This window comes from Aotus nancymaae, unplaced genomic scaffold (assembly GCF_030222135.1).
Source record: "Aotus nancymaae isolate 86718 unplaced genomic scaffold, 86718_ANA_hifiasm-v0.15.2.pri h1tg000029l, whole genome shotgun sequence".
NCBI lineage: Eukaryota > Metazoa > Chordata > Mammalia > Primates > Aotidae > Aotus > Aotus nancymaae.
Window position 1 is genome coordinate 8,984,095 of NW_026988442.1, and position 22,518 is coordinate 9,006,612.

The 22,518-nt window shown below is 40.4% G+C and overlaps 1 protein-coding gene across 1 annotated transcript in view; it reads right to left on the minus strand.

The window, feature by feature from the left end:
* EBF4 (EBF family member 4) overlaps positions 1 to 22,518 on the minus strand; it is a 68,692-nt gene that overhangs the window by 22,689 nt on the left and 23,485 nt on the right. The gene's annotated exons all lie outside the window — the stretch shown is intronic.

A 22,518-nucleotide genomic window follows, 5' to 3' on the forward strand; every position in this document is an offset into this window, starting at 1 on the left:
TGGGTTCCTCTGGCCTTGGGCAGGGGTGGTAGCGGAGGTGAGCCCTGGCCTCCAAGATCAGAGACCTCTGCATCTCTTATCTACAAATCAGGTGAGAGGTAGGTAGGGGGTGTTGGCAAGGCCCGGCATCTTCTACAATTCACCAAGCATCCAGGGCAGAGAGAACAGACAGAGACCAAGTGAGAGTGTCCCCCTTCCTATTCAGAGGAAGACCCATCCCCAGCCTGGGACTTCTCCCCGTGACTGTGGCCTCTAGCTCTGCAGGCAGGACGTTCCTCCTTGGCTCTCACTAAACTTCCTTTTTTTTTCCCTCAAGACGGAGTCTCGCTCTGTTGCCTGGGCTGGAGTGCAGTGGTGCGATCTTGGCTCACTGCAACCTCTGCCTCCTGGGTTCAAATGATTCTCCTGCCTCAGCCTCCCCAATAGCTGGGACTACAGGCGCATGCCACCTGGCTAATTTTTGTATTTTTAGTAGAGATGGGTTTTCACCATGTTGGCCAGGCGGTCTCAAACTCCTGACCTCAAGTGATCCACCCACCTCAGTCTCCCAAAGTGCTGGGATTACAGGCTTCAGCCACCATGCGGGGCCTGAACTTTCTTGCTGCCGCCATCCAGACTCAGCTGCACTTACTCTCTAAGATGATCGGTAAGGGTGGGTGGCAGGAGGGTAAGAAATGACTCAGGCAGTTGCTGTGCTGGGCACTGCATGAATACCTCCTACTAACACCACAGCATCCTCTCCTTCCCAGAATCACAGGAGGCTCATCAGTCAGCTCCATTTTACACATTAGGGATCTGAAACTGAGGAATGTGAGAACTTGCTCCAAGTTACATAGCCAGACATCCCAGGTTGGCTTGAGTCCCCAGCCCTCAATAACTCTCCACTTTGTAGAGAAAGCTTATTATTCAGTTGCAGGCAGTTCATTCATTAGCCATCTCCACTCCACCTAGTATGGTTCCTAGGCTGCCTCATGCCTGCAGTCCCCCTCTTCTTCCAATTTTCTATGGGGCCACTGCCCAAATCTCTACTCCTATCTCAGCGTGGGGGCCAGTCTGGCCCTAAGCTTGGCTTCAGCTGCCCAGAGGTCTCCTTAAAGTCCTTCCTCTTCATTAGGGGTCCTTTGGAGACCTTTGTCCTTATGACTGGCATCGCAGCCTGTATGACTCTCAGAGCACATGAGGGAATCTCTCTTGAATCCCCTCTGCTTCTCCCTCCCTCAGATGCTCCCAGCTCTGAAAAGAGTGGTGGGGGCTGGGGCAGTGGGGAAGGAAGTTCAGCGCATTTGGGCAGCAAGAGGGAAGACCCTAGTCTCACCTCAGCACTGACCCTGTAGGGAGGTTCTGGAAGCTCAAGAGGGATTGCCGGAATGGATCTGGACAGAAGTCTGCTTGCAGCATGAGTGCAGGAGATCCTGCTGGAAAGGGTGGAAGGAGATGGATGGCACTGGGCTAGTTCTGTGGCTGTAGAGGAAAACAGGGAATGTTTCATTGACCATTGGATTAGGAAGGGGGCTGGTTCTTTTGCAGTTCCCACAGCCCCTTCTCATCTAATTGCACTTGTCATGTTGTGCCTGATCTAGGGTCTAAATTTGCCCCCAATAAAGTAGACCAGAGCTAACCTTTGCCAGGTGGCTTAGACCTAAACTGTTCCAACAGTGTCACTGAACGACACCCACCAGGCAGCAGGCACAATTACATGCCAGGGGGTATCCATAGCCCCCAGCTCCTGACTATCCCTGGGAGCCAGAGAAGAGCTATGAGCCTCTCATGGGAGGGGATCTTCCCCCACCCCTACCACAGGGTCATCCTGGCCAATCAAGCAAATATTTAAAGTCTTATAGCTGTGATGTTAGATACAGCAACTATGTGTTGTTACTTAAATTTGATTTATATTAAACACAATTAAATATTCAATTCCTCAGGCAGGGTAGCTACATTTCAAGTGCCCAGTAACTATGTGTGGTTACTGGTTACCATATTGGTTGGTACAGAACATTTCCATCATTGCAGAAAGTACTATTGGATAGTGTGGCCTTCAAGCCCTACATTGTTCTCTATCTCTTCTTATCATTATGTAATTGTGGATAATCTCTACTGACCTTTCTTCAAGTTCATAAATTTTTTTCTTTTCTTTTCTTTTCTTTTTTTTTTTTTTTGGGACAGAGTCTCACTCTGTTGCCAGGCTGGAGTGCAGTGGTGCGATCTCAGCTCACTGCAGCCTCTGCCTCCAGGTTCAAGTGATTCTCCTGCCTCAGTCTCCCAAGTAGCTGGGACTACAGGCATGTGCCACCAAGACCAGCTAATTTTTGTATTTTTAGTAGAGACAGGGTTTCACCATATTGGCCAGGATGGTCTCGATCTCTTGACCTTATGATCCACCTGGCTCAGCCTCCCAAAGTGCTGAGATTACAGGCATGAGCCACCGCACCGGCAAATTTTTTCAAAATTATAAAATATTGTTTACATAATTACATTTGTCTCCTCAACTGCTCTGTAAGCTCTCAGAGGGCAGGGATTATTGTTTAAGCCTCTCTTCTCCCAAGCATCCATCATAGTGCCTGCCCCACAACAGGTGCTAATTGATTCACAGATGGAATTCAAGAGTCAAAAATTACTGTGACTGCATGAATGCTGGACCAAAGCCCCCAAGTCACTTTCGACTTGTACCCAGGTAAGAAATAACAATTACAGGGACAGGAGTTTGAGCATTGCTGAGTAAAGACCTCTGAAAATCTATTCTTACATAAAGCAACAAGAACACTGGCAAGCATGGCCAAAATCAACTTTCTCAGAACTCTGAAAATTAACAAAATGTGTACAACAACTCAAGGAACATTGAGGCAAGAAAAATGGCTGAGTTGTAATATGAACAGAAAGCTTCGTGGTGTTTTAATTTGCCCTATTCCCATCCCCGACTCCCCAGCCCTGTTGAAGACCAGCTACCTTGCAACCACTATTGTAGTTGTGAATACTAGCAGGCCAGCAACCATAGGAAGGGGTAGAGTGGGTTTGGAGACTCTCAACAAGCTGTATTCCCAGTCAGTTTTCACTGTTTAACTTTCCTAGCAACTCCCTGACAGCTTAATTTGCAGAACTTGTTATTTGACCTGATTCAGAACTTACTTATGGGAAAGGCTCTACCTTCAAGGGTGTTTGTTGAAAACAACCAGTGGCAATTATTTAACATTGCAGCAACATGAGGCAGCAGTACAAGTTGGGGGCAAATAAAAGTTTGGCCATAATGTTTTAAATAAAAAAGTGGGGAATAAGATGTTCACGGGGGACTCTAAAAAGCTCTGATATATTCCTGGAGATCTAGAAAGCTATCCATATGTGCAGGGATATGCACACGCCCAAAAAAGGCAGAGAAAACCCCTGATCTCTCACTTCTGGTTTATCGCAAGGCCCCAGGGAAGCAGGAAGTGAGGGTCAAGGCAGAGTTGTAAATTGCTGGAGCACTAAAAGCATGTCCTAACAGACATAGAGCCTTTTGGCAAAGGGTTGAACACTTATTGGCATTTGAAACCATATGAAGAAATGCCTGTCCAATCATAACCTGATAACTAAGCCAAGAGCAGAAACTTCAGTGATCATACATGACAGGAAATGCAAACTTTATATAATTAGTCCAAGAAAGTCACTAAACAAACAAACAGCGATAGCAATAAGAACAAAATTGGGAGGGAGGATCTGATTTGCAGACTGCAACATTATTGATTAAAATGTCCAATTTTCAACAAACAATTATGAGACATTCAAAGTACAGGAAAGTAAGACGCATACATTGTAATAAAGCAGTCAATAGGAACGATCCCTGAGGAAGGCCAGTGGTCAGACTTTCTAAACAAAGACTTCATTTATTTATTTTTTGGATACTATCTTGCTCTGTTGCCTAGGCTGGAGTGCAGTGGTGAGATCATGGCTCATGCAGCCTTGACCTCCCAAGCTCAAGTGATCCTCCCACCTCAGCTCCCAAGTGGCTGGGACTACAGGAATGAGCCACCATGCCCAGCTAATTTTTGTAGAGACAGGGTTTCACTATGTTGCCCAGGCTGGTCTCAAACTCCTAGGCTCAAACAATCTGCCCACCTCTGCCTCCCAAAATGCTGGGATTACAAGAGTGAGCCACTGCATCTGGCTTAGACAAAGATTTTCTTTTATTTTATTTTTGACACAGAGTTTCACTCTTGTTGCCAGGCCAGAATGCAATGGCACGATCTTGGCTCACTGCAGCCTCCACCTCCCAGGTTCAAGTGATTCTCCTGCCTCAGCCTCCTGAGTAGCTGGGATTATAGGCAGGTGCCACCACACCAGGCTAATTTTTTGTATGTTTAGTAGAGATGGGGTTTTTCCATGTTGGTCAGGCTGGTCTTGAACTCCCGACCTCAGGTGATCCACCTACCTCAGCCTCCCAAAGTGCCGTGCCCAGCCAACAAAGACGTTAAATGAGCAATAGAAATATGTTCATAGAACTAAAGGAAACTACATCTAAAAAATACAGGAAAAGTATGAGAATGCGGTCACACCAACGATTTCAAATTATATGTAAAAACCCATGAAATTCTGAAGTTGAAAAGAACAATAACTAAAATTTAAAAACACCTAGAACAAGCTTCTCTAACCTGCACCTGATGGGCCATATGCAGACCAGGTTGGCTTTGAATTTGGCCGAACTCAAATTTGTAAACTTTCTTATGAGATTTTTTTTTAAGCTCATCAGCTATTGTTAGTGTTAGTGTATTTTATGTGTAGCTCAAGACAAGTCTTCTTCCAATGTGGCCCACGGAAGGCAAAAGATTGGACACCCCTGACTTAAAGGAACTCAACAGCATATCTCATTTGATGGAAGGAAAAAAATAAGTAAACTTGAATATAAGCCAATTGATATTAGCTAGGTCAGGAACAGGAAGAAAAAAAAATGAAGAAAAATGAACAGAGCTTAAGAGACCTGTGGGAACCATCAATCATACCAGTATATGCATAGTGGGAATCTGAGAAGGAGAGTAGACAGGGAACAGGACAGAAAAATGTTTAAGAAAATGCTCCTAAACTTCCTAAATGTGCTCAGAAATGAAAAACATTATTGAACACATCTAAGAACTTCAACGAACTCCAAGTAGTATGAACTAAAGACATACGCAAAGTATATGCTCTACACAAAGACACTTCATACTCAAACTTTTGAAAGCCAAAGAAAAAGAAAGGAACTGGGAAGCAACGAGAGAGAGAGAGAAGTAACTTGTCATGTATAAGGAATCCTCAATAAGATCACCATATAACTTCTGAAACTATGAAGGTCAGAAGATGAGATGACATATTGCAAGTCTTTGTCTAGGCCAGGTGCAGTGAGATGACATATTGTGTTAAAAGAAAACAAATGTCAACCAAAAAACTGTATGATCAGCTTCAAAAATGAAAGAGAGGCCAGGCGCGGTGGCTCATGCCTGTAATCTCAGCACTTTGGGAGGCTGAGGTGAGCAGATCACAAGGTCAGGAGTTTAAGACAAACCTGGCCAGCATGGTGAAACCCCCTCTGTACTAAAAATACAAAAATTAGCTGGGTATGGTCGTGGGCGCCTGTATTCCCAGTTACTCAGGAAGCTGAGGCAGGAGAATCTCTTGAACCCAGGAGGTGTAGGTTGCAGTGAGCTGAGACTGTGCCATTGCATTCCAGCCTGGGCAACAGAGCAAGACTCAGTCTCAAAAAAAAAAAAAAAAAAAAAAAAGAAGAAGAAGAAATTGAGACATTTTCAGATAAACAAAAACTGAGAGGATTCATCACTAACAGGTTTGTCCTACAAGAAATACTAAAAGGAGTCCTTCAGTCTGAAATGAAAAAACACAAGACAGTAGTATAAATTAACATGAACAGATAAAGAGAACTGGTAAACTCACTATACAAGTTAACATAAAAGTCAGTATAAATGTATTTTTGTTCGTAATGATTTTGTTTTCCTATCTAATTTGAAAGACAACTGTACATTTGGTGGGGTAGGAGATATATGGGAACTCTTTATAATTCCCTGTCTCAAAAAAAAATAAGAAAAAGAAAGAACACAAAGCACAATGGCAGACACAAATCCTGTTTCATCAGCAATTGCATTAAATATAAATGGATGAAATGCTTCAATTAAAAGGCAGAGACTGGCAAAATGGATTAAAAAAGAAAACTACAACACAATCCAACTTTATACCGTCTATGTGAGACATACTTTAAATTCAAATGTACAAAAGGCTTTAAAAATAAAAGGCTGAAAAAAGAGATATCATGTGAACCCTACTGAAAGATAGCTGGAGTGGCTATACTAATTTACAAATAGACGTTAAGTAAAAATTATGAGAGGCAAAAAAAAGGACATGTTATAATGATAAAACTGTCTATCATCAGAAAGAAATAACAATTATAAGCATATTTATCTAATAACAGTCTGAGTGTGGTGGCTCACACCCATTACCCCAGCACTTTAGGAGGCTGAGGCAGGCTGATTGCTTGAATCCAGGAGGTTGAAACCAGCCTGGGCAACATGGTGAAACTGTGTCTCAATTAAAAATACAAAAAATCAACCAGGTCTGGTGGTGTGCACCTGTAGTTCCAGCTACTTAGGAGGCTGAGGTGGGAGAATCAGCTGAACTTGGGAGGTTGAGGCTGTAGTGAGCCGTAAGGCTGTAGTGAGCTGAGACTGCACCAGTGCACTCTAGCCTGGTCAACCAGAGTGAGACCATGTCTCAAAAACAAAACAAAACAAAACAAAACAAAACAAAACAAAACAAAACAAAAAGCATATGTATCTAATACCAGCTCCAAAATGCATAAAGCAAAAACTAACAGAATTGAAGGAACAAACAATAATAGCTGACAATTTCAATGCTCTACTTGCAAGAATGCATAGAACTACTAGGTTTGACAGGGGCCCAACCTAGCATGCAACTGGTAAAGAAACTCATATTCTGTGTGTTGAAGCTCTGCATACACAATGTGAAGCGGCAAGTGAAAGGTGAGGTACTCCTGGTTTTAGCTCCATTCCTAAGAATTCATGTTCACATCCCAGAAACACAAGGCCCATCAAGTCACAGGCAGATGGAGGCCTGGGTTCTGTGCCAGCTTCCTGTTCTAAAAGGAATACTATAGATTACAGGGGCTTGCTCAAGAGGGAGAGGCATCTGGTACCCATGGACAGAGGAAAACTTGGTTTGTTCATAGAAAGAAGGACAGTAGAAGCAGCCAGACAGAAGGTGTCTGTGGCAGAGAATGCTTGCTGTTATCTAGCTTCCTTCCTTTCTTTTCATGATAGAACCCTCTGAGTCTTACCTGGGTTTAGGGATGCCCATTTAGACCGTCTTTCTCAGCTTCCCTTGCAGCAGGGTGTGGCCAATGGCATGAGCAGAGGTAAGGTGAGACCTTTAGGTCATATCTTTATAAGGAAGCTGCTTGCCCCATTTCTATCCTCCTTTGTTGTCTCTGAACCTGTTTGGGCTATACAGATGAGGGTGTCACCTTAGGGGAGAGCTGAGGAAAAGACAGCTTGGTCCTGGATGACTTTATGGAGAAGAGCCACTCTGGACTGATGCCCTGGACTGTTTTGTTAGAGAGAACTAAACAAATATTTAAGCCACCACATTTGGTGACTCTTTGTTAGAGTTGATTATGCTAACTCACACAGTACCATCAAACAGCAAGGCTGGTAGGTGGGAGCTGAGATGGGCTTTATGACTGGGGCATTGACTGATGAGGTGGTATATAAGAAGTCTGGTGGAGGAGAAAGAGAATGCTCTCTACTGGCAGAGCTGCTGCACAGCTGACAGGTCCCTGCGTGCCCTGTTTCTGCAGAGGGTGGACAGGCCAGCTTTGGCATGCCTGAAGGGAACAGTGCTTCACGTGTGTGTGCTCACGAGCCTCTCCAGCAGCTAAGGGAACAGCAGAATCCACAGAGACTGTCTTGAGTGATCTGGTGGCTTGAGAATTACTTGTGTAGGGGACATCATTGTTGCCTCACCCCAATCCCCTTCACTGGGGGACGTGAATTGAATGGTGGCCCTCCCAAAAGTTATGTCTATGTCCCAGAACCTGTGAAAGTGACTTTATTTGGAAAAAGGGTCCTTGCAGGATGTGGAGATGAAATCAACTTGGATTATCTGAGGGGGGGGGCCCTAAATTTAGTGACGAGGTCCTTATAACAATAGGGCAGAGGAAGACTAGACAGAAGAGGAAGAGGCACTGTGAAGATGAAGTCAGGGATTGGAGTGACACAGCCACAGGGACTGCCGACAGAATCCAGAAGCTAAGAGCGGCAAGGGAAGATTCACCCCTAGGGCCTTTGGAGGGAGATGGACCTGCCAACACCTTGATTTTGAGCTTCTGGCCTCCAGAATGGGGAGATAATTAACGTCTGTTTTAAACTACCAACTTTGCAGTAATTTGCAACAGTAGCTCTAGGAAACAAATACACTAAGTCAGTGCAAGTCAGTGCGCTCATCCCCCAGCTGCAAAGTGCCCTCATCCCCCAGCACCTGGAAATGCCAGGGGTGGTTATTCCCTCACCATAGGGCTGGCCGGCAGCCTCTGACTGACTTGCTCTCAAAGAGCTGCCAAAGACTGGCCCCTTGCCACAGGGTAGGATCCACACTCCAGAGCTTCCATGGCTCTGAGGCTGGACTCCAGCTTAATCCACATCCCTGCTCAGCTCTGCCCCCTGCCTCCTCCTACTTCCTTCACTCCCTGTGAGGGAGGCACTTGAATGAGAATCCCCAGCTCAGGCTCTGCTTCTAGATAGTAACAACCTCTATTTACTATTCTTTGTGTAATAGGATGTGAAAATGGAATCTTTTTGTCTTAAGAATGACAATGTAGCTGCTGGACCACCTATGCTACCTGGTCATAGACTGTTCTTGAGCTCATCATTTTTCTCTAGGGTGAAAAATAGGAACTGTAGTAGGTGGAGCTCTCAGGATGCTGTAGCTCCCCCCATCTCAGTGGGGAGGAAGTGTGGGGTGCATCTGTCTCACTTCAGCCTAGTTGGGGAGCTTCAAGGAAGCTTGCAGAAGTTGACAAGCATCCACTACAATTCAAAGAGTAGAAAGACCCATACTGAATTTATCCTCGTGAAGTTTAGCAGCAAGAGGCTGGGGAAAGGTGAGCTCATTCTGAGTAGCTGAGCGGGGCCAGGCATTGGTGGGGGTGGCTTTAAAAACCGGATGTTATTCCAGAGCTGATTAGGGCAAGGACCACGCCTGTTTTTCATCAGCCAGATTTGGGCTCTTTGAGTGTAGCTGGCTGTGAACTGTCTCAAAAATGCATTCAATAGGAGTCAGGGAAGGGGGAAGGCTTTAAGTCAGGAGTTCTTTTTTTTTTTTGAGACAGAGCCTTGCTCTGTCGCCCAGGCTATCGTACAGTGGCACAATCTCGGCTCACTGCAACCTCTGCCTCCTGAGTTAAGCAATTCTCCTGTCTCAGCCTCCCAAGTAGCTGGGACTATGGGCACCTACCACTATGCCTGGCTAATTTTTGTGTTTTTAGTAGAGACGGAGTTTCACCACATTGGTCAGGCTGGTCTTGAACTCCCGACCTCAGGTGATCTACCTGCCTCGGCGTCCCAAAGTGAGGAATTCTCAACCTTTTTTTTTCTTTTTTGGTGCCATGGACCCCACTGAACCCATTCTCAGCATAATGTTTCCCTATGTACAAAATAAATTCATAGGATTATAAAAGAAACCGATTATATTGAAATACAGTTATTAAAAAACATTTTAAAATAGTAATGTCATTATATGCACACTTTATTAATTCATTAAGTAATAAGATCTAGCAGCTGTTCTAACAACTATAATAATCATGAAGTGACAGTGAGCATAATGGGATTTCAAAATATCTGCAACAGCTCTACTATGATACGAAAATTAACCATTCTGGTGACAAAATTACACAGAGTGCTAATACTATGGTAATCTGTTGCCCATTCCCACCATTGAAGGAATGCTAAAGATTAGCTAAAGGTTTCCAGGACTGGAAACTATGTAAAAAAAGATGGAATTTTCCCATCCAAGTTCCCAGACCCCCAAAACTCTACCTATGGACCCATAGAGATTCTTGTAGACTTCAGGTTAGGAATCCTGCTATGGATGAAGAATCAGGTTTAGCAGCCGAGAGGATCATAAAAGGCCATAAGAGGGGCCCTCGGTGGGGGATCTGAGAGATCTACAAAAGCTCAGAAAGAAAGCCAGGGTCATTCATCATTTCCAGAGGCACAAATAACAGATTGCCACTGTGCCACCCAGGAATACCTTGTTCCTTCAACCTCCCTAAACCTCATCTCCCTTCAGCTACCTCAACCATGGAGGTGACTCTAGACTACAGGTAATAAATAGGGGAAAAGGTGAATGGAGAAAGGGAGAAGATCCTTCTACCAACCTCATCCTCACCACTAAATCCAAAGCAGGACCAAGCCAGGAAGACGAGATGCTTTACAATCAGACAATCTCTGGAGTTCCCGTTACACTCCTCTGGACATTTTTTTACCTAAGTGATCAGAGAATTTTTATTTCATGAGAGTGATGGAAAAAATATGCAGGAATAGTCCATTATTTCATCCAGGAATGGAGAGAAATGATCCCACAGAGCAGGTTTATAGGGCATGTGTTAGAAATGGTAAAGTTACTTTTGTTTGCACCCTTCCTAGTGCAACTCATACAATAAATAAATTACATTTTCAAAGCACTGTCAAGACTTGGCATCATAAATATTCCATTTCCCCAAGGTTAATCTGAGTTAAGCATGATTTCAATAAAAGTGATAATCAATAGAGTGAAAAGGCAACATGTAGAATGGGAGAAAATATTTGCAAATCATATATCTGATGAGGGGTTACTACCTAGAATATATAAGGAACTCCTAAAACCCAACACTCAAACCCTTCCCCTCAAATAACCCAATTTAAAAACGGATAACAGATCTCAATGAACATTTCTCCAAAGAGCATGTACAAATGGTCAGGAAGCATATGAAAAGATGTCCGACATCATTAGAGAAATGCAAATCAAAATTATAACCAAATATTACCTCACACACATCAGGATGACTACTATAAAAAAGATGGTAAGTGTTGGCAAGGATGTGGAGAAATTGGAACCTTTGTTGGTGGGGTTTAAACAGTATGGTGGTTCTTCAAAAAATTGGAAATAGAACTACCATTGATGCAGCAATTCCACTTCTAGGTATACAGTTGACCCTTGACAAACACAGGTTTGAACTGTGTGGGTATACCTATATGTGGATTTGTTTTAACCAAATGCAGATCAAACATACAGTATTCAAGGGATGCAAAACCTGCTTATCAGAGGGATGACTTTTCATATATGCAGTTCTGTAGGGACAACTGTGGGACTTGAGTATTCACAGCTTTTGGTACATGTGTGGGCAGCACAGGAAACCTAAAACCAATCCTCTGCATACACTGAGGGATTACTGTATATCCAGAACAACTGAAAGGAGTAAGATCTCAGAGATATTTGCACACCCATGTTCATAGCCGAGAGACAGAAGCAACTCAAGGGTTCACTGATGGTAACTGTAGTATATACACACAATGGAATGTACATATATATATATATATATATTTGTTAAACTTATAATATATAATAAAATGTGGCATATACATAGAATAGAATATTATTAAGCCTTAAAAAGGAAGGCAATCCTGTCACATGTTACATGAATGAAGCTGGAGGACAGTATGCTAAGTAAAATAAGCCAGTCACAAAAAGACAAATGCTGTGTGAGTCCACTTATGTGAGGAATCTAAAGTAGTCAAATTCTTAGAAACAGAGAGTAGGATGGCAGCTACCATGAGCTGGGGGGAGCAGGAGATGGGGAACTGCTTAATAAATAGTTTTGGGTTTGCAAGATGAAAAAGTTCTGGAGATCTGTTGCACAACAATTTGAATAACACTACTCAACCATACCCTCATGAATGTGAAGATGGCAAATTTTGTTATGTAGTTTTTAACCACAAGCTAAAAAAATGACACCAAGAAGTCGTTTTCATGATCTAGATAATCTAATTGTAAAGTTTGTATAACAAATAATCAAGAATAGTTGGGAAAATTCTAAAATATAAGAGTAATGGGAGAAAAGGACTAGATCTACCAGTTATTAAAACATGTTTTAAATCTTCAAAAATTAAAAAAGCATCATATTTCTTATTTTTTGTTTTTTGAGACAGAGTCATTCTCTGTTGCCTGGGCTAGAGTGTAGTGGTACAATCATAGATCATGGTAACCCTGAACTTCTGGGTTCTAGTGATCCTCCAGCCTCAGCCTCCTGAGAAGCTGAAACTGTAGGAGTGCACCATCAGCCCTGGCTAATTAAAAAAATTTTTTGTAGAGACATGGTCTCACTATGTTGTTCTGGCTGTTCTCAAACTCCTGACCTCAAGTCAGGATTCTCCTGCCTCAGCCTCTCGAGTAGCTGGTACTACACCTCACCTCCTGCCTTGGCCTCCCCAAATGCTGGGATTATAGGCATGAGCCACTTTGCCTGGCCACAGCATCATATTTCCCCATGAATAAACAGATGGAATAATAAAATTGAATGGAAAGTCCAGAAAAATATACAACTACATTTAGGAATGTGGAATATGATATGATTGATATTTCCAACTGATGGTAGAAAGATGGACTATTGAATAAATGCTTTTGGGGCAACTGGCAGCCATAAGAAAAAAAAAAAATGTAGAGCCTTATTTTCTAACTTTCAGCAGAATAAATTCTGAATGAATGATTTCCTCTTCCAGGACTACAGCAGACTACATATCCTGAGGTCCCCCCCAGCCTTGGCAATAGAACTAGATACCAGGTTTTTAGCAAAAAGGTAAGGGAAGTTGCCAAAGATATAAAGAACAAAAATAAGTGAGTTGAAATATAATTGGGAGACATAAGCTATGAGCTAACACAAATACACAAATATCAGGACTGTACTTGTGGCAAATGCCAATATAAACACTGGGATGGAGAATAGAAACCACCTGAGAGGAGGGCCCTGAATCCCCTAAGCAACCTAGAAAAGTCTCAAGTTGGTAGCACCCCTTGTTCCTGGCAGAATCAAACAAGATTCTTCTGGGGGAAAACATACCTGATTTTGGACCAGATTTGGTTCAACCAAATATGAACTAAAACCACCACCACCACATCAACAACAAAAATACCAAACACAGAAACATGCCACCATAAGTAAGAGCAGAAATAATGGCCAATAGATTTAAAGCCCCAAGGACTTCAGATATTGAAATTACCAAATACAGAATGTAAAATAACTACAAAACGTTTAAAGAAATAAAAATTATTTTAGAAACATAAGCAAGCAAGAAGAGATCATGCAAAATAACTAGACAGATTGAAAAAGATCTAAATAAACGTTTCAGAAATAAAAAATAGAATCATTGAAATAAAAAGCTCATGGGATAAACTGTAGACTAGATAGAGCTAAAGAGAGAATTAATGACTTGAAAGATGAATGAAAAACAATTACCCAGAATGCAACATGAAGAGAAAAGTAGGTGGGAAATATAAAATTGCTTAGGATACATGGAGGATAAAAGAAAAAGATCTACATTGGAGTGTTCTTTGGAGTGCCAGAAGAGAAAAGAGAGAAAATGAATGAGATATAACATTAGGAGAGACAAAGGCTAAGAAATTTTCAGAGTGGTAAAAGATGTATATCCATAGATATAAATAAGCCAACAAATTCTAAGTAGAATTTAAAAATCCATACCTAGACATACCAGAGTGAAACTGAAGAACTTTAAAGACAAAAAGAAACTCTTACATACTGCCAGAGAGAAGAGTGAGTTTACCTGCAGAAGAATGACAATTACGCTGAACTCTTTTTCTCTTCTTTATCTTTTTGAGACAGGATCTCACTCTGTTGCCCAGGCTGGAATGCAGTGGTGCCATTGCCTGTAATCCCCAACTCCTGGGCTCAGATCCACTCACGTAGCTCGTACTACAGGTATGCACCACAACACCTGGCTAATTTTTTTATTTTCTTAGAGATGGGGTCTCACTATGTTGCACAGGCTGGTCTCAAACTCCTGGGCTTAGGTGATCCTTGCACCTCTGCATCCCAAAGTGTTGGGATTAAAGGCATGAGCCATCATGCCTGGCATGCTGGACTTTTCAACAAAACAAAAATGGAAATATTTTCAAAGCACTAAGTAAAAAATAACTGTCAATGTAGAATTGTGTTCCCAGAACAACTATCTTTCAAGAAAGAACATCATATAAAGACATTTATAGTGAAACAAAAGTGAGAATCTTATTTAGTACCAGCCAATCTTTTAAAGGAACTTCTAAAAGATATACTTTAGAAAGAAAGAAAATGACCCTCCAAAAAGTTGCAAAATGTGAGAAGGAAAAGGTGAGCAGAAAATTTGGTAGATCTAAAAAAATTATTCATATATAATAAAAAAGAATAACAATGATATATGGTTTAAAAAATAGGGCAGGTGTGATAGAATGGCCTAAGATCAGAAGTGTGCTGGTTAGTGTTTAACAACCATTTCCATATTTTCAGAGTGCAAAACTCTGATTTATAGTGTTGTTGATTTCTATGGTTATATGTTTCCAGCGTAGCTGATTTCAAATGGCTGATGGGTGTGACTGAATATAAAACTAAGAAGAGATGCTAACAATCAGCTCTTGTGAGCCAGTTTAAGCCAGCTCCAACACGTCACTGCTAAAAATTTTAGTATTAGTCAAGAAAGAAATTTCTTAAGAGTATGTAGTAAATTTCAAGGGCAATAACTCAAAGAACAGAGTTGAAGTGAATACATTTCCAAGCCATTAAAGAAGAGTAATGAGATAAGAAACACACATACAACATCAAACAAGATACTTAATTTTTTAAATGATAAGAAATGAAAACAAGGAAACACAGAAATGGAATAAATAGCACAAAGCAACATGGTAGAAAATGTTTAAAATATATTGTACATATTAAATGTATAAAATTTTTATTTGTCACCTGTACTTCAATAAAGTTGGAAAAATATAATCTCAATAGAGTAAATAAACTAAACTTGCCGTTAAAAAACAGACTAGATTTTTAAAAATCCAGCAACGTGCTGTTAAAAGAGAAACATCTAAATATAAGGACACATAATGGATGAAAATAAATGCAGAGTAAAAAGTATCTGAGGCAAATATCACCAAAAGTGTGTTGAGGGAGCCTGTAAATAATATCAGATAAAACAGACTTTGAAACAAAAGCATTATTAGAAATAAAGTATCAATAAATACCAATAAAACTTTAAATCAGAAGGAAGTTATAAGGTTTTTAAAAACCTGTCCATGATTCAGCAAATAGTAAATAATACATATGTGTCAAAAATTGATGGAACAACAGGGATAAGCCGAAACACATGTAGGAAATTATAACCTCATTTCTCAATTTTCAATAGATGAAGTAGACAATTATAAGTAAAGATAGATCTGAGCAACACAATCTTGATTTAATGGACATGTGTAATATAGTAGACCCAATGAGATACACGATTAGCTTAGAAATTAGTGACAAAAGATAACTAGAAAAATACCACCTATTTGGAAATTACAAAACACACTTCTGCTCTAGCCAAGATGGAGTAACAGAGAGCACATTTACCTGCATCCTGAAAACAAAACAAAACAAACCAGATGAAATAAATAAAACATTCTTCAAGACAATAGATATCACACAATGAAGGGCAGTGATCCCTAAGAGATGAGAAATAAACAGGTTAAACCTTACAAATATCCCAGCATAATGCTCTGAGAGTTTCCAGGCTGTGGCACAGGCAGAAGGAACCAGGCACTTCCTAGCAGACTTCCAGAGTTGAGGAGATAGAGCTCAGGATCCAGGGAGACCAAGGTAGCTAGACTTTTTGGAGAGGAGAGAGCTGCATACAAAGAGTATCCTAGAGATTTGTGGTGGAACTTCCTTGAATATTTAGTAGAGTACAGATCAGGGCATGCATGTGAGAAAATTAACTGAAGCCAAGGAAAGATCACTCAAAACGAATAAAGGAAGCATGACTTGGTACTCACATAGGAATGAAAATAGTGCTTGTTTTTATCAACTAGACTGAACAACAACAACGACAAAAAAACCTCATAATCCATAGGGCATTGGGTAGGGTACTCAGGAAGATCTTACTTTAGTAGTGAGGAATAATTAGCCCCAGACTGAGTACTGCTATAGACTCATCTAATAAATCATAAAAGCGCCGGGCGCGGTGGCTCAAGCCTGTAATCCCAGCACTTTGGGAGGCCAAGGCGGGTGGATCACGAGGTCAAGAGATCGAGACCATCCTGGTCAACATGGTGAAACCCCGTCACTACTAAAAATACAAAAAATTAGCTGGGCATGGTGGCGCGTGCCTGTAATCCCAGCTACTCAGGAGGCTGAGGCAGGAGAATTGCCTGAACCCAGGAGGCGGAGGTTGTGGTGAGCCAAGATCGCGCCATTGCACTCCAGCCTGGGTAACAAGAGTGAAACTCCGTTTCAAAAAAAAAAAAAAAAAAAAAATCATAAAAGCAAGGCTCAATGAGGGCAGTGGCACATACCTGTCGTCCTGGTTACTTCAGGAGGCTGAGGTGGGAGGACTGCTTGAGCCCAGGATTTCAAGTGCAACCTGGGCAACATAGTAAGACTCCCATCTCAAAAAAGAAAAACAAACAAACAAACAAAAAAACAAAACCAAGGCTCAAAAAGACAAAACTGTTTCCAAGTAACTTAACTACATCCCAGAACAAAGCTCAAGATTTATAGAAATACAAAAATATCTACCACCCAACAAGAAAAAGTTCACAATTTCTAACATTCAATTACACATTATCAGGCATGCCAAGATGCTTTAAAAAAAGATCTGTAAGGAAGAGAATAATCTATCAATTGAAACTGACTCAGAAAAGACACAGATGTTAGAATCATCAGAAAAAGACACTAGAAGAGTTATTATAACTGTATTTTATATATTCAGAAGCTTGAGAGACATGGGGCCAGGTGCAGTGGCTCACACCTGCAATTCCAGCACTTTGGCAGGCTGAGGTGGGCAGATCACCTGAGGTCAGGATTTCAAAACCAGCCTGGCCAATGTGGCAAAACTCCGTCTCCACTAAAAATACAAAAATTAGCTGGGTGTGGTGGTGCATGCCTGTAAACCCAGCTACTTGGGAGGCTGAGGCAGGATAATCACTTGAACCCAGGAGGTAGAGGTTGCAGTGAGCTGAGATGGTGCCACTGCACTCTAACCTGGGTGACAGAGCAAGACTCCATCTAAAAAAAGAAAGAAAAGAAACTTAGAGACATGGAAGATATAAAAAAGATACAAATCAAATCAAATTTGTAGAGCTAAAAACTACAATGTCTGAGATTTTAAAAATTACATGGAATGTGATTAATAGCAGATGAGAACTGGCAGAAAAAAAGATTAGTGAACTTGAAGGCATAACAGTAAAAACTATTCAAAATGAACACAGAGGAAAAATCCAAAAAAATGAGTATCAGTGAGCTGCTGAAAAACTTTAAGAACCTCCAATATATGAGTAATTGGAAGGGGGGGAGCAGAAAAAAATATTTAAATAAATCATGGTCAAACACTCTCCAAATTGAATGAAAACTCTAAATTCACAGGCACAAAAAGATCAATATACCCTAAGCACAAGAAACATGAAGAAAACTCCATCAATGTACATCATAATCAAGTTGCTCAAAATGAATCATAAGAATATCTTAAAGGCAGCTAGAAATAAAAGACATTTTATGTGTAGAGGAACGAAGATAAAGATAAATATCAGAAATGCAGGAGAGAAGACAGTGGAGTAACATCTTAAAAATCAGTAAGAAAAAAAAACAACTATCACCTAGAATTCTATACCCAACAAAATAATTTGCACAAACAATACAAGAAATATTAAAGGATGCCCTTCAGGCATAAGAAAATTGATACCAGATGGAAATCTGGATCAACAGAAAGGAAATGGTAACTACATGGATAAATAGATATGATATTTTAAATATTATTTAAATCTCATTAAAAGCAATTGACAATTTAAGCAAAATAATAACAATGTGTTGTGGATTTTATAACACAAAAAAATAAAGTTGTGATAGTAATAGCATACAATACAAGAAGGGGTATAATTGAAGGTAGACAGCAATAAGTTAAAGATATATACAATAAGCTCTAAATAAACAACTGAAATAAAAATATATAGAATTTTGCTAACAAGCCAACACAGGAGACAAAAATAAAATAATTTTAAAAACTTAAGTCATCTAAAGAAAGGGGAAAAAAAACAAAGAAAAAGATAAGGAAGAAGAAACAGATTAAGTGGAAATCACATATCAAGATAATAGACTCAAACCCAACCATATGAATAATCACATTAAGTATAAATGGTCTAAATATCCCAATTAAAAAGCAGAGATTATCATACTGGATTTTTAAAAAACAACCCAACTATATGCTGTCTCAAAGAAATGCACTTTAAATATGTAAATCTGGTGGGGTGGCATGGTAGCTCATGCCCATAATCCCGGCACTTTGGGAAGCCGAGGTGGGTAAATCACATGAGGTTATGAATTTGAGACCAGCCTGGCCAACATGGTGAAACCTCATCTACTAAAAATACAAAAATCAGCTGGGTGTGGTGGCACACACCTATAGTCCCAGCTACTCGAGAGGCTGAGGCAGGAGAACTGCTTGAACCCAGGAGGTGGATGTTGCAGTGAGCTGCAATTGCACCACTGCACTCCAGCGTGGGCAACAGAGTGAGAATCTGCCTTTAAAATATATATGTAAATCTGGTGGTGTGGTGGCTCATGTTTATGATCCCAGCACTTTGGGAAGCCAAGGCAGGTGGATCACTTGAAGTCACGAGTTTGAGACCAGCCTGGCCAACATGGCAAAGCCCTGTCTCTACTAAAAATACAAAAAATTAGCCAGGTATGGTGACATGCACCTGTAATCCCAGCTACTCGGGAGACTAAGGCAGGAGAATCACTTGAACCTGGGAAGTGGAGGTTGCAGTGAGCCAAGATCACATACCGCACTTCAACCTGGGTGACCAAATGAGACTCTGTCTCAAAAAAAAAAAAAAAAAAAAAAAAAAAATTAATGGGCTAGGCATCCAACTTAAGAAGTTAGGAAAAAAACAACAAAATAAAATCTAATGAAAGAAATAAAGAGATAATACAGATATTAATGTAATGCAAAACAAACATGCATTAGAAAAAGATTGACAAAGCTAGACATTTTTAGGAAAAACTTATAAAAATGACAAATTGCTGGAAAAACTTGTAGGGAACAAAGATATGATATAAACAATATCAGGAATGGAAAAGGTTCACAGCCAAAGATACAGCAAAGATAAAAAAGGAAACATTAGGACAACTTTATAGGAACAAATTTGAAAATGTAGATACAATGTACTCATTCCTTAAAAAATGTTAACTCACCAAAACAGAGTAAAAAAAGACATAGAAGACCTAAATAGTCCTATGACAACTTTATAAAAAGGCATCAATGGTTTAAAAATTCTCTCCCTGTTATAACTACAAACTCAAGAAAATTCTAACATCTTTTCAAGGAGTGAATCATTCAAAACTCACAAACTCATTCAGCAAATAGCAAAAGAAAACATGCCCCATCTAATTATTTGAGCATGGCAAGCCATTGATTGCCAAAATCACACAAGGATGTTATAACAAAGGAAAATCACAAGTCAATTACTGGTTAATATAAAAGAAAAACCTGAAACACATTATTAACAAAGCAAGGCCAGGTACAATGGCTCACTCCTGTAATCTTAGCACTTTGGAAGGCTGAGATAGGACCCCTTGAGCCCAGCAGTTTGAAACCAGCCTAAGCAACCTAGTGACCTTGTCTCTACAGACAATAATAATAATAATAAATGGCCGGATGTAGTCTCAGCTACTTGGAAGACTGAGGCAGGAGGATCACTTGAGCCTGGGAGGTGGAGGCTGCAGTGAGCTGTGATCTGCACTCCAGCCTGGAAAATAGAGCAATATCTTAACTTAAAAAAAAAAAAAAAAAAAAAAGACTGGGCATAGACAAAAGCATACGATGAAAATATAAAAGAAAAAAAAACAAAGCAAAATACTGCAGCATATTACAAACCAATAAATCATCATCAAATTATCTTTATACAAGGAGTAATTCTGCATTAAAAAAGCCATTAATGTAATTCAGTACATTAATAATTAAAGGAGTAAAGACTGGACACAGAGGCTCATGCCTGTTATCCCAGCACTTTGGAAGGCTGAGGCGGGTGGATCACCTGAGGTTAGGATTCGAGACAAGCCCGGCTAACATCTTGAAACCCCGTCTCTACTAAAAACACAAGAAAAATTAGCCAGGCACAGTGATATGCACCTGTAGTCCTAGCTACCTGGGAGGCTGAGGCAGGAGAATCGCTTGAACCCGGGAGGAAGAGGTTGCAGTGAGCCGAGACTGTGCCATTGCACTCCAGCCTGGGCGACAGAGGGAAAACAAACTTCAACTCGATGAAACATAGCTACCAAACAGCTATAGTCAATAACATTCTTTTTTTTTTTTTTGAGATGGAGTTTCACTCTTGTTACCCAGGCTGGAGTGCAATGGCGCGATCTTGGCTCACCGCAACCTCCGCCTCCTGGGTTCAAGCGATTCTCCTGCCTCAGCCTCCCGAGTAGCTGGGACTACAGGCACCTGCCACCATGCCCAGCTAATTTTTGTATTTTTAGTAGAGACGGGGGGTTTCACCTTGTTGACCAGGATGGTCTTGATCTCTCGACCTCGTGATCCACCCGCCTCAGCCTCCCAAAGTGCTGGGATTACAGGAGTGAGCCACCGCATCCGGCCCCAATAACATTCTTAATGGTGAAACATCAGAAGCATTTTCTTTAAAATCGACAAGACAAGAATGCCCACTACCACTCCTTATATTCAAAGCTGTAATTGAGGTCCTAGCCCGTGCAATAAAGCAAGAAAAAGAAATAAAAAATATAAAGATTGGATAGATAAAACAAAACGTTTTTGTTTGTATAAGATGGCTGTCTACATAAAATAATCAAAACAAAGCAAATCTAAAGACAAAGATCAATGCAAAAATCAATTGCATTTCTCTATGCTATAAACCAAGAATTAGAAAACATAACAAAAGATGCCATTCACAATAGCAACGAAATACAAATAGTACCTGGAAATAGCTACCCATACAACTGAATAGCTCATTTCTTCATCTCTTCAGTCTTTCCTGTAACCCCAGTTTCTCAATTTGGCCTAATTGACTACCTCATTTAAAATTGTTCATAACTCCTATCCTAATTTGTTTTATTTTTCTCTATTTTTTTCGTTTATTACCTTCTAACAGACTTATAATAATTATTTATTGGCTGGGCATGGTGGCTCATGCCTGTAATCCTAGCAGTTTGGGAGGTCAAGGTGGGTGGATTGCCTGAGCTCAGGAGTTCGAGACTAGCCTGAGCAACATAGTGAAACCTCGTCTCTACTAAAATACAAAAAATTAGCCGGGCGTGGCGGCATGCACCTGTAGTCCCCACTACTCGGGAGGCTGAGGAAGGAGAAGCGCTTGAACCCAGGAGGTGGACATTGCACTGAGCCAAGATGGCACCACTGTGACAGAGTGAGACTGTCTCCAATATATATATATATATTCCCCATCACTATATATTCTCTCTCCAGGGGAACAGATTTTTTTTGGTTCACTCTGTTTACTCTTTTATTCCTAAAGCCTAGAACCTGGTAAGTGTACTATTTACCTAGTGCCTGATACATAGTAGATGTTCAATAAATATTTGTTGAATAAATGAATGAGTGAAAATAATGAGTATATGTGGCTTTTATTGAAAAATTATAAAACTTTATTGAAAAGCATTAAAGAACATCTACAAAAATGGTGAGATTAACCATATTCATGGATCAGAAGACTCAGCAGTATAAAGACAAATTCTTCAAATTGACATATAGTTTCATTGTAATATTACTTAAAACTCTAAGAGGAGTGTGGTGTTTAAAACCAAAATATCCAATATTCATCTGAAGAATGTTCAGGGAAGGTGGAAGACTTGTCCTATACACTTGTCCTGCATTGGTTTTATAAAGAAATAGTGATTTTAAAAAGTGATGATTACATAGGAGTTATCAAATAGATCAAAGGAATAAAATAGAGAGTCTAGGTAGAGACTCACAAATAAAAGGAAATCTGATTTAGGACATAGCTGGTACTACAACACAGTGGGAAAGGATAAACTATTTAATAAATGGTATTGGAACAATCAGTAGTTCATAAGTAAAAAATAATTACATTGATTCCTTAATTCACACCATACCCCTAAATTAGTTCCACAGGAATGACAAACTTAAATGTGAAAGGGAAAACTGTGAAACCTGTGGAAGAAAACATAGACGAATATCTTCATGACCTCAGCTGAGAAAAAGAATTTTTTCCTTTTTGAGACAGGGT